Raw genomic sequence first — 13,319 nt, forward strand, 5'->3', positions numbered from 1 at the left:
AGGGAGGGACCTGAGGGCCTTCTGCGTCTGCGCCCTGCCCTTGACCTTGCCCGAGCTTTAACTGCTCGCCTTGGCACCGGCAAAAGGCCCCCTGCACCCTGTCACCAGAGCCAGAAGGTCGCATTCTCTCTGGAGGGTTAGCGGGGAGAGCTGGACCGGAATCCAGGCCAGAGGGCGCAGGCAGGCTTTTCCTGCAGTCGGCTATGACCTTTACTCAGAGAGTCAGCGTGCACTGGAGCTGCAAACGTTGGCGAAAGGTTGTCTGTGCTCCTGAAAATTTAAATACTAACTGCTTGTATAGCCAGATGACTGAGAAATCTCAGTGCCAGGAGACTGGGAAGGAAGAGTACTACGAGTTTGAGGCCAGCTAGAGCCAAATAGCAAGACCTGAAGAAACCAAAGCACAATAGCATCTATTTTCTCCGGACATTTTCAAGACGACTTATTGTCCACTCATGTAGATGTGGACAACGTGCTTGGGAACGAGAGCTGAGCCTATCCAAAAACTCCCCAGCCAGTGAACACTGGGAGGAAACACTTTGTTCACGAGTTTGGAAATTTTGCTTCAAGTCCCATTGTCTTCCTGTCTGAGCTGGTAGCTGTGGTATTGTAAAGGTGAGAGATTGTAAAACGTCTAAGTGTTGGGTACCTCGGCTGCCAAAGCTTCAGTGAAATACGCTGCCAGAGTCCTCTTGCTTTCTGCTCCAAGCAGCTGGGAGACAGGGTCTTATTTTTGAGCTGCTAATGAACAATGAAACATTCACATCTCTCTGCCTTGCCTGTAGCATTGTCAGACCCACCAAAGTCTGGAAAAGGCATATGGATTCCTTTAAGATAAATGCTCAGATCTATAAGATGAATCGTTCAACAACACCAAGAACAACAGTCTTTCCTGAGACATGGTCTTTAATGGTTGTAAGGGAACATTCCAGAAAATCCTCCTTTGAATTTTCTCCTAATCTGATGAACTGTTTCTATCCCTGACTATGGAATGTTCCAGGTCCACAATCAACATGACCTGGGCTATTCTTAGCCTCCTTACTCGCCATTTATTGCCCTTCTCGATGCATAAGCTAATGGCTTTGTTACCATTAGGCAAGTCCTTTAGAATATTCAGGCACACACCTACCTCCCACCAGCCAGAAGGCAAATGCTGTCAGCCTATGGCTTTTTTCTGTAATATTTACACTAATGTATTTGAAAAGTGTGTTGATGTCTGCATGACCTTCTTTGCTCTGTTTCCATTAAACATCTTAATATGGCTTCTTCATTGGAGTAGAGACTTCGGGGTTAACCTGGACAGATGCTTTAGAAAGCATGGCTCTCTGTCTCTGGTACGGAACTTCACCTCACCTCACATTCATCCTCAAACAGGAATAACATGGGTTAGGCATCTTACAATATTTGAGTGATCAACAGGCTTGTGCAGAGTTAAGGAGTTGGACCCAAGTGAGAAGGTAGCAGACGTTTATTCTTCTCAGTAATCATGGAGCCCAACGGAAGAGTTGGAGCTTTTGGGTAAGAGCAGTTCCCAAGAGCTGGATTAGCCTCAGAACTAATTTGGACATCACACACTCAACTCTAAATATTTATATAACACACTGTCTTGTGAGTCCTGTTGTCACATCTGTGTGAACAACTCCTCTCTACTGTCATTTAATCAGTCTCAGTACGTGTATTTCTCTAGCGTCTTTTGCATGTAATGTGTTTTCAAACATGGATGTTCCCAGGCTGGTCTTAACTTCTTTGTTTTTAGCTTATCAATCTTTGGTCAACAATACTATATTTAAAAAATACGTGTTTGTGCGTCTCTGTGCACACTGAGGCCACATGAAGATTCCCCAGGACTGGATACAGCCCATGGCTGGCTGCCCTGTGTGTGCTGGAAACCAAACTTAGGCCCTCTGCTCTTACCCCCGGGCCACCTCTTCAGCCCCTCCCCCTTTTGTTTTCTTTAAGAGGCCTAGCCACTTGCCCTGAAGAGTGGCCCCTGCTGTGCCTTCCTTTCACGTCTCCAGACCCAAGGTGCGAGCAGCTGCAGGCCTGAGCACTACCTGTGCCATTCATGTTGCTTCAATGTCACTTTTGTCCCCTGATGATGGTGGGCTGTGGTGGTGGTTTAGCTACACCTCTTTGGCTCCTGGAGGTGGGTCACACGCAAACACCAACAACTACCCAGGATTTCTTTGGATTAGCGAATGAAACATACACACACACACACACACACACACACACACACACACACACACCCCAGTTGAGTTTTGATTTGCTGTGACTAGCTCAAATGTTGGGTACTCCTAAACTTTCCCCTGCTACCCCAAGTCCAATTGGGAAAACGGCCAGAGGCCACTTCTTCCGTTGGTTGCTTTTCTCTCCTGCAGCTCTTGCATCCCATGATTCTCCCTCTTTCTTTTCCCCCAGTGCCTAGCTCTCTCTCTCTCTCTCTCTCTCTCTCTCTCTCTCTCTCTCTCTCTCTCTCTCTGTCCTCCTAGCCATTTGCCATTGGCTCTTTATAGATCAATCAAAAAGCAACTGAGCAATCAACAAGAACCTTCAGCATTGGGACATGCAGATCCTGATTAATTCAAATCTTTGGAACCAATCCCTGACAGTTGGTTATTTGATAAAAGTGGTGACAGACAATCTTTCCTGTCTATCTATTCTTTCCCTTTGGCTGTTCAGAAGTAACCACAGCGCTATGTCCTTAGCAAGAGTAAGCTTTATGCTCAGCTAAATGGAAATGTTATATGTCTGCAGAAACTCACAAGGAGATTCCCCACAGTTAAGAATATGCACATTCAAGATGGCCTGCTGGCTCACACCTCCAATCTTAGCACTTGGGAGGCAAGGGTCAGTAGACCAGTAGTTCAAAGGCCAGGGATGGGAGGCATAAGGGATTCAGCTACTCAAGGGGATGAGGTAGGAGGTGGGAAGTTCAAGGCCCGGACTACAAAGCTAGTTTGAGGCAAGTCTATGCCACTTGACAAGACCTGTGGGTCAAAAGTAAACATTGGAAGACAAGCTCGAAACAGCTCATTGGTGGAGTGCTTGCCTAACGTGAATGTAAATAATTCTGTTTGGTTCCCAAAGATGCTTAAAGGGAAGAACGGAAAGAGAGGAAAGGAAAGAGCACGGCTGTACTTCCCTCAGTCAGCCTTGCCAGCGAACACCCAGGCTCATATCACATAGTGTTGCCTTTTGTAGAGCAAAGGTCACGCTCGAAATTGTTGACTGTACTTTGAGTCCTAGATTTAGCCATTTGACTCTCATCCCTGAAACTGAGACTTAGTGACTTTTTTCTCCTCCTCTTCCTCCTCCTTCCTTTCCTCCCCTCCTCTTCTTTCCCTTTTACTTAGCACAAGATCCTGAGTTTGACCCCCATTGCTTCAGTTAGGTGTGAGGGATATATACTTCTTTTTAGTTGAGCTCCTGGATGTGATCACTGGGAAACCACATGCTGGTGTTTGCTCCTCTGTTTTGTTTTTGTTTGGTGACAGTGTGCCATGCAGCCAAATCTGGCCTGAGCCACTTATCTGCAGTCTCTGTCTCCTGCCTGCTAGGATTGTAGGCATGCACTACCTACATGCCTAGTTTGACATTCCCTCCCTCTCTCTCTCTCTCTCTCTCTCTCATAGAATTATTTACTTATTTATGTATATGAGTACACTGCAGCTGTCTTTAAACATACCAAAAGAGGGTAAACCACCATGTGGTTGTTGGGAATTAAACTTAGGACCTTAGAGCAGTCAGTGCTCTGCTGAGCCATCTCTCCAGCCCCCCTAAATTTATTTAACTTTTATTTTGTTTCCATTGGTGTGAGGGTGACAGATCCCCTGAAACTGGAGTCACAGACAGTTGTGAGCTGCCATGTAGGTGCTGGGGATTGAAACGTGGGTCCTCTGGAAGGGCAGTCAGTGGTCTTTACTGCTGAGCCATCTCTCCAGTTCTTTGACTCTCTTTTTACAACCCTTCCCAGGAACAGAAATTTGAAATCATCAGTTTCCTCAGGTAAGATTAAAATATATGAATCCAGAGTTCAGTTTGGACGGAGCTGGGTGAAGGAGCTGAGATGCCATTGAATGAGAAAACAGAAATCTCAAAAGCCCCAGAAAACAAACACATTAATTAAGGTTGGTGGGGCTTCGTGGGTTCTGGGAACTGAAGGAAGGGAGGGCTTAGCAAATGCCACCTTTACATAGCACAGACCTTCAGAGTTAAAGACTAGAACACATCTAGAACTGGAGAGAAACAGCTAGACTTTGGAAACATCTAAGAGATCTGAAGAGCCAGGGGTGGCAGATACCTATAATCCCACTGCTCTGGAGGAAAGACGCTCAGACATTCAAGATCATTGTTGGGATTCTGTAAACCCCACCCCTCAGTTACCTAGCAACAGCCAGGTGTACCTCACCCCTCAATTACCCAGCAGTAGCCAGGTATGCTCCGCCCCAGTGACCTGACACTATAAAAGGAGCTGCTTGCCCCCTCCTCTCTCTCTTGCTCTAGTGCTCTTGCTGCCTTGCTCTCCCACTCCTACCCCTCCTCTTCCCTTTCCCTTCCCCCTCTCCCACGTGCTTATGGCCGGCCTCTACTCCTCTCTCTCTCTCTCTCTCTCTCTCTCTCTCTCTCTCTTCTCTCTCTCTCTCTCTCTCTCTCTCTCTCTCTCTCTCTCTCTCTCTCTCTCTCTGCCTCTACCACCCTCTTAACTCTCCCATGACCTGAATAAACTCTATTCTGTATTATACCGTATGTGAATGGTCCCTCAGGGGAAAGGGATTCCCAACATGGGCCCCTCAGAGGCATCTCCCTTGCCCCCAGGCCTTACCGCACCTCCATGGGCCATATGCCCCCCCCACTCTCTTCATCCTTCCCCTAATAGTCATCCTCGGTTCAGCAAATTTGAAGCTAGCTTGGGCTCCACATAATGCGGTTCCCACCTCTCTGCTCCAAAAATGACTGAACCATCAAATTAAAGTCAGCAAATAATATGTCCGTGACTGATTAGTACTTACCACAACAATACAGAATTGGTTGAATATACTCACATACACAAATGTAACCATGTTTGCATTATCAGATTAAAGGTACATTGATTTTTCATCCATGGAACATAGATCATGTGCATGTGACTCAGGAAAGCTAATACTCAAATCTCAGCAACTAGGAAAACAAATAAATTTTTCCATCAAACCCCCCAAAACTGACAGCAATAGTGAAATGGTGTTGAAACCGAAGTATCCCTATTTGATGAGAGTTGGGGTTGTCCATCAAACCCTGTTTCCCGGCCGCTTGGAGAGCCAGAGGACTCTGGCAGCGTATTTCACTGAAGCTTTGGCAGCCGAGGTACCCAACACTTAGACGTTTTACAATCTCTCACCTTTACAATACCACAGCTACCAGCTCAGACAGGAAGACAATGGGACTTGAAGCAAAATTTCCAAACTCGTGAGCAAAGTGTTTCCTCCTAGTGTTCACTGGCTGGGGAGTTTTTGGATAGGCTCAGCTCTCGTTCCCAAGCACGTTGTCCACATCTACATGAGTGGACAATAAGTCGTCTTGAAAATGTCCGGAGAAAATAGATGCTATTGTGCTTTGGTTTCTTCAGGTCTTGCTACTTGGCTCTGGCTGGCCACTTTGTCTGCCACTCAATTAAACATCACTTTTAAACAGAGGTTCTTCCTTCTACAAACTAACCTTACCTTCACTTTTGGGATTAAATGTGTGTACTAATTTTATTATTACTGTTATTGTTATTGTGGCTTTAAATAGCCACAGGTCGCTATGAATATTTTAGAGGGGATGGATAATTACAGGACAATCTGTCTTATCTAGGTGGGCAGTTTGTATCAATATCAGTTGGCTCTGAGTTTATCGTGTGGACATTTTGTGGAGTGAGAATTTACTGACATAAATCTGACTAGCAAATTACAATATGTTCTTCTAGCTGGGCTGTCTTGTCTGCCTCAAGGGGAGAGGATGTGCCTACCTTCACGGAGTCTTGATGTGACAGGGTGGGAGGGTACCACTGGAGGCCCCCAACCACTCAGGGAAGGAGAGGGCAGATGGAGGGGGGATTGTTAGAGGGGTGACCAGGAAGGAGGCAGTGAGTACAAAGAATAAAGTTGCCTTGGTCATGGTATCTCTTCACAGCAATAGAAACACTAAGACAAGCTCTCATTGCACACCGATGGAGTATTTCCCCTGACTCTAGAACAGATTAATAGACCTTATTAATTTGTAGCGGGAAATAAGTCTATTAAAGAAAGGCCCCAAATCTGCAGAGCTGTCAGCGTGAACTTCTGAGCCCATGTGCTGGTGCCTGGGCATCGTCCTAGCTCACAGGAGGGGCAGAGTTTGAAGGTTGCCTGAGCTACACAGTGAGACCCTGTCTCAGAAAAACAATTCATCTTTTGGAAAAGATACATTTGTTTGTCTGCTGTGTTTCCGAGAAGCTACATTTTAATGGGGAAATTGTTCCTACAGCAGTTGCTAGCTCAGATCTTTAAACATCCAAAAGTCAGGCCAATGGTGGTGTTGCACACCTTTAGTTGTAGCACTTGGGAGGAGTCAGCGGCTGGTGGATGTCTATGAGGGGACAACAGACAAAACAAAGCAACAAACCCATAAGGAATTTGCTGGCCCTTTTGGCTTTCTGGTGTTCCACACAGATCACTGTATAAACCGTCTGGCGTTAACTCAGACATTTATGTCTGTTCTTATTGTGCTTGTTGGAGGTAGAACTCTGGACGCTGGTGGTCCTGAGGGTGGGGCTCTGATGAGTGTGGAGATCGCTCTCACTGAAGAGGCCAACACCCGCCTGGTCCTTTCTGCCTGAAGGGGACACTGCAAGAGACAGCAGCCTGTAGTCAGGACAGGGGCTCTCACCAGAAGTCAGCCACACCGACAGCCTGATCTTGGAATTGCAGCTCACAGCACTGAGGGGAGCGCATGCTTTCCACCATGATGATAATGGACTGAACCTCTGAAACTGCAATCCAGCCCAACTAAATATTTGTGTTTATAAGAGTTGCCTCGGTCATGATGTCTGTTCACAGCAATGGAAACCCCAACTAAGACAGAAATTGTTATCAGAAACTGTGGTGTGGCTGTGATAGGCCTGACCATGCTTTTGTTTGGAGGAATGTGGACTTTGGATTTGGGAAGCAATGGAATGCTTTTGAGTGTGGCTTAATGGACCATCCTAGTAGGTATACAGAGGACATTGGTGCTGAGGATGATTAGGATTAGACTTTTAAAAAACCTGCTTTTCATAAGGGTTCTCAAATGCTTTAATCCCCACTTCTAGCTTACCATCCAAAGGTAGGGGAGAGAAAATAGTAAATAGGACAAGCGGATGCTGACCTGTTTAGAAGTAGTTCCTTGTGGTGATTCCCATTTCCATGTGTCAGGATACCAACAGTCTAGTTGAGTAGTGTCAGGATACCAAACATGAGTCATCAGTGGGGGCATGATGCAGCAGAAACAGCCAGGTCTCCGCTGAATTGGCCTGAGTCATGGTTGGTATGCAGGGGAGGGCAAGTACCTGTATCTAGTTATTCAAGATGTGTCCCATCCTGACCCCTATTTGATTAATTTCTTTCTTTGTTTATGACAATGGGGATTGAACCTGGGCCTTGTGTTTGCTAAACAGTCTCCCTTCTGCTGAGCTACTTTGCCAACTTTTTGTTACTTTTGTTTCTGTTGCTTGTTTTTTGAGATGGTCTCATTATGTAACTCTGGCTGGAACTCTGGCTGGCCTGGGCCAGGCTGGCCTCCAATGCACAGAGATACACCTTCTGCCTCCCAACTGCTGGGACTAAAGGTGTGTGCCCAATGCCCAGCTCTCTTGTTAGTTTTGTTTTGACATAGGGCCTTGATAAATTTCCCAGACTGGCTTTGAACTTGAGATCTCCTGCCTCGGCCTCTTCAATCTGGAATCTGGGATTAAGACCTACTAGCCAGGATGCGCTGCCTTTTTATTCCTTAGTAGGGGAGGAAAGGCTACGGGTGGCGATCTTCATTACCTGACTTCTTTCCTTTCCTCTGTTGTGCTGCCTGGATCTCTTTCACTAATGCCCAACTCCTGGGCTGGCTTCGAACTCACCGTGGGCTTCTTACTTGAGTTTCCTGATGGTCGGAGTCCCAGTTGGAGAACCACAATGCCAGGTTCACATTCTTGCAAAAGTAGTTTTTATTGAGTCTGTGTTTATCAAAGATTTATTACGAGAAATGTGCTCACCCAATTCTGGAGGTCCAAAAGGCCTGCAATTTGTTTCTTGGCAGCTTGAGACCCAGAAGAGCCCACATGGCGCTTCAAAGGTTGACACTTCTGATCAATACTCCGGAAGAATTCCCCTCACACTCTTGGGTGGATAAAACCCCCACCCTGTATCAGGGAGGGCCGTCGGTTTCACCCACTCTACCAATGTAAACATACGTCTCACCCAGAAACACCCTCTTCAGCCACACATGGGGCACATGCCTGTCGTCCTGGCACTGAAGAGGCTGAGGCCATCTGGAGTTATCTGGAGGGGACCTTGACCACAGAGACCTCATCTCAGAAGGAGTCATACCCACAATAACATGTCACCACACGTCCAGGAACTCCATGGCCCGGTCAGCTGAACACATGGAGAGTATGGTCACTGTGGGTGGTATTTGTATGTGATCCAGAAAACGCACTGCCTGGCAGACACTACCACACAGCAGAGCCGTCTTACACAGTGGAGAGGAATGTGGACTCAGGAGTATGAGGTTATGCTCAACAGAGAAATCCTGCCCCTGCTTAGCCTTTGGTTGGTTTATCTGCTCTTAGATTTCAGATCCCGGACAAGCTGTGTTTCTCAACCACTTCAGGGTATCCCAACAACCGCTTAATTTGGGATCCATTTGTAAGTGTGGCCGCATCGATGTCCAAAGAGAACTGACAGATCCAAGGACACACCAGGCAGATCGGACAAAGTCGCCAAGGGAAAAGACTTAGACTCAGAGTTTTCACTGAGCCCCTGGTTCTGCTCAGGGTTGAAGATGTGGATAGTAAAGACAGCAAGGAAAACAAAATTCCCACAGCCCTAGACAGTGTGCGTACACCCCATATGTTCATACACACACACACATGTGCATACATATAGACACACTTATGTACATACACACATAGACACACACTCATATATACTGTCAGACACATACATAGATATGAATGTGTGAATGTATGTGCATGAGCACACACAGTGCACCCTCCCACATGTACAGACACAGACACACAGACACACACAGACACACAGACACACACACACACACACACACACACACACACACACACTTGAAATAAAAGTGCAGTTAACATAATGGCCACCAGAGGGCGACAGAGGCAGCGCTTACTACTTTGCAATGGGACAAGCTGTGAGGAATGAACACTCTTTGATAGTTTCTAAATTCTCTCTGTCTGAATTTCTTTTCGTCAACACAATACAACACACACGGACACACACACGCAGGCGAGTAGAGGAGTCACTTCTCAAATATACACAAATGAGATTTTTAAAAATCTGACTCAACATGTTACATCAGTTTTAGTGCATTAGAACATCTGGAAAGAGGTATGGGTGATAACGTCATCTTCCTCCCAGGGCCGGTGGGTGGGGCTTGTGCATGTATTCAAATGGAAATATCGATCCTTTCATAAATTCAATTTCCCAAGCCTTTGTGGGCCGCTTAACCCTAGGTCGGTGACCCGCAAGCACCGAGCAGTAAGGACGCAGTAGGGTGTGCAGGGTGACTGACACTGGGCCCCGTCAAAGCCCCCCCCCCCCAAGGAAGCAATGGGAGGACACGCTGTTAATCCTAAAGGCAGCTATGGGATCACATGCAGTGGGTGGACAACGGCCTTCGAAAGTCTCAAACCAGCTTTGCTGGCTGTAGTGGAAGCCAATACAAGCTGCTGAAGGGGAAGACGTGAGTGTGAGTGTGAGTGCGTGTGTGTGTGTGTGTGTGTGTGTGATCTTGTGTGTGTGTGTGTGTGATCTTGTGTGTGTGTGTGATCCTCTGTGTGTGTGTGTGATCCTGTGTGTGTGTGTGTGATCCTCTGTGTGTGTGTGTGTGATCTTGTGTGTGTGTGTGAGATCCTCTGTGTGTGTGTGTGTGTGTGATCTTGTGTGTGTGGGAGATCCTGTGTGTGAGATCCTGTGTGTGGGAGATCCTGTGTGTGTGTGTGTGTGTGTGTGTGTGTGATCCTGTGTGTGGGAGATCCTGTGTGTGAGATCCTGTGTATGTATGCTCTTGTATGTGTGTTCCTGAGTGTGCCAGAGGATTGTAACGCTGACTCAGCGAGACTTATACTGGACCAGTGCTGGTTTCTCATCTCCTCCCGCATCTTCTCCTGGTTTTGTTTGGTTTGTTAAAAAAAATAAATAAATAACAGGTTCAGTGATTGAGCTCCGACCTTGCGGTTGCACAGCAAACACTTCCCCCAGTGAACCGTCATGCTAGTGGGGGATGATGGGGAAGCTGGGGAGACAGAGGAAGGGGGAGGGGCAGGTTGCATTTCCTTCCTACTCATCTCCCGGCAAAGGAGCAAATGGATCCCGACATTAGAAGCTTCCAGAACAGACTCTAAGGAAACGACTCAGCAGGTCCGAGCAGGGGAGACCGCAGAGGTGTCAGAAGGAGAGCTTTGTTCCTGGTGCGGGCACCCCGGGAGGGTGCAGCGCCGAGTCGCATCCTGGTGCCACAGTGCAGGTGAGCATCCCCGGGTCAATGTACGCAAGGTGACAGCGCTCGTATGCTACGGTTATGTTGTTGTTTATTATTTATAAACAGCTTGCTAACTTCGTGAGCGCCAATCTTGAACAGAGAGCAAGTTGTTTTACCAGCTCTCCAGCTTGGACAGTAATTTTAGAAGGCGGAATGTGAAGGCGCATGACCGGCCTGCACGGCGGAAGGAGGATGTTTCTGTGCAGACTTCCCAACGCTGCGACTTTTTAATACAGTTCCTCGTGTTGGGGTGACCCCACCGCCACCATCAAATCACCTCATTGCTACTTCACAAAATTCTGTAACTTTGCTACTGTTTTGAGTCATAATACATGCAGGATATCTGACATGGAAACCCACAAAGGGGTCGAGACACAGAGGTTGAGAACCACGGTCCGCAGAGGAAGCCCACAGGATCAGCTGTCACCTAGAGGAACCTTGGAGAATCACTGCCCCTATCACCCAACACAACCTGCTCACCCTCTAGCTTGGAAAACCAGTGACCAGTGAGTTAGGGGCATAGACCTAGGAAAGAAGAGGCCAGTTTAAACTCTTAAAAGGACAGATAATGTAATTTATTGTAATTTTAAAAGTTAAAGGAAATTAAACCACTCTCGTGGATTTTAAGTCATGTGTATGTGGCGGTGTGCCGTTTGCGTGCATGAGTGCAGTGACCTCAGAGGCCAGCAGGGGGCGCTGGACCCTGGAGTGGGAGCTAGAGCGCACGTGGGTGCTGGCCACCCAGCTCTGCACTTCTGCAAAAGCCGTCACTGCTGGCTCACCACTGCCTCAGCTCCTGTATTTTCATTTTAACGGCCAATTTCTAAATGGATTTTGTGTTCCCATGAACTTCGCTTTGATCACCGTTGTTTGTCTAAGAGAAGGTCTCTCTGTAGCCCAGGCTAGGCTGTGTCACAGCGGCAGTAAACTGTAACCATCCCGCCTCCGCCTTCTGAGTGTTTTGTTCAAGGCAGGAGTTGCCACCTTTGATTCCACCTGGCTCTTGTTTTGATGATATTGTGTTTTTTCTGTGGTCTTTCTTCGTTAATTTTTTGAGACCATGTCTCACTGAAACTCCTTGTAGCCTAGGCTGGCCCTGAACTCAGAGAGATCTGCCTAACCTGCTTCCTAAGTGCTGGGGTTGAGGGTGTGTGCCAGCCAGTCCTCTCTGCTATGAAAGGGTTTTGTATAGACTTTCTTAGTTGTACATCTGTAGGTGGGTGACTTCTGCTTTTTTTCCTGTTTCCCCAGGCTCCAGGAGGTAGGGGGAATTCTAACCTCTCCTGGTATCTTAATATGGGGCGTTAGTTTGTTTTAAGGGACAGACCTCACCCTGTGCCCCAGTGACATGGAGCTCACTGTCCAGCCTCAGGCTAAGATGTCTGTCTCCTGCCGCTGTGTGCCTCAGGGTGTTCTTGTATGTTTTCTGAGTGTCAGCCGAGGAGAAACTGCTACCTGCGTAGATGGTGGTGGTGTCCGTCAATTGGGCTTGGGAACTTTTTAAAATTAATTTAGCACAGTAGAGGGTTCATATGGCATTTCTATGTGCACACATCACTCTACTTTGCTCTGGTTTCTCCTTGTTGGTTTGAGATGTTTTCTATCCTTACACATGGCTGCCCTGTTTCCTTCAGATACAGTTATCGAGAACTATGTTTTGTCTATTGGGTCTGCTGCTGTTTAGACAGGGTCTCAGCAGCAGTCTGTGGATCTGCAACTGGCTGTGTAGACAGGCTGGCATTTACAGAGGTTTACCTCTGCCCCAGACCCCTGCCCCTGAGTGCTGGGAATAAGGGCTTGGCTGTGTAGACAGGCTGGCATTTACAGAGGTTTACCTCTGCCCCAGACCCCTGCCCCTGAGTGCTGGGAATAAGTGCTGTACCTTCCTTTCCCAGACCCCCTACCTGTTGAGGGAGTTTTATCTACACCTCTTTTGTTCCTGGAAAGTTGCATGCACTCACCTGCCCAGGAGCTATCTTGGGCCCTTGAATAGAACACACACACACACACACACACACACACACACACACACACACACAGATGCACACGCACACACACCAGTTATTCTTAAAACACCTTGGCTAGCACAATGACTGGGCACCCCAAATCTTCCCCGTAGCTCAGTCGGGGTTGGGCTGGTTGGCTTTCTCTCCTCTGCTGTGCTCGAGTCCTCTCTCCCAGTTCCTGATTCTCTCCTCACTGCGGAACTTTCCTACCCACTCTCAGTGTCCCGCCCCATGCTCAGTCATTGGATACTGCCAACTTTACTGATAGATCAAAAAACAATTGAAGACAAGGACCTTTAGCGTCACTAAACACAGATTCCTGATCTAATCAAAGCATCAGAACCACCCTCTACACCCTACTGGTAGCGGTAGTGTCTCTCCTCAGCTCACACTTCGAGCTACCCGGGGAAAGGACAGATAAATGGAGAGCCTTCCCTCTGGACACTAAGCAAGCCTCTTTCCCACTTCCTGTCCCTCAGAGACTCCTGTCCTAGTTCCTTTTCCTGTTCCTGGCAGTAACCATTTCAGGTTATTGATGGTATTTCTATCCCCTCCCCAATC

Source organism: Micromys minutus (genome assembly GCF_963924665.1).
Source record: "Micromys minutus genome assembly, chromosome: 4".
NCBI lineage: Eukaryota > Metazoa > Chordata > Mammalia > Rodentia > Muridae > Micromys > Micromys minutus.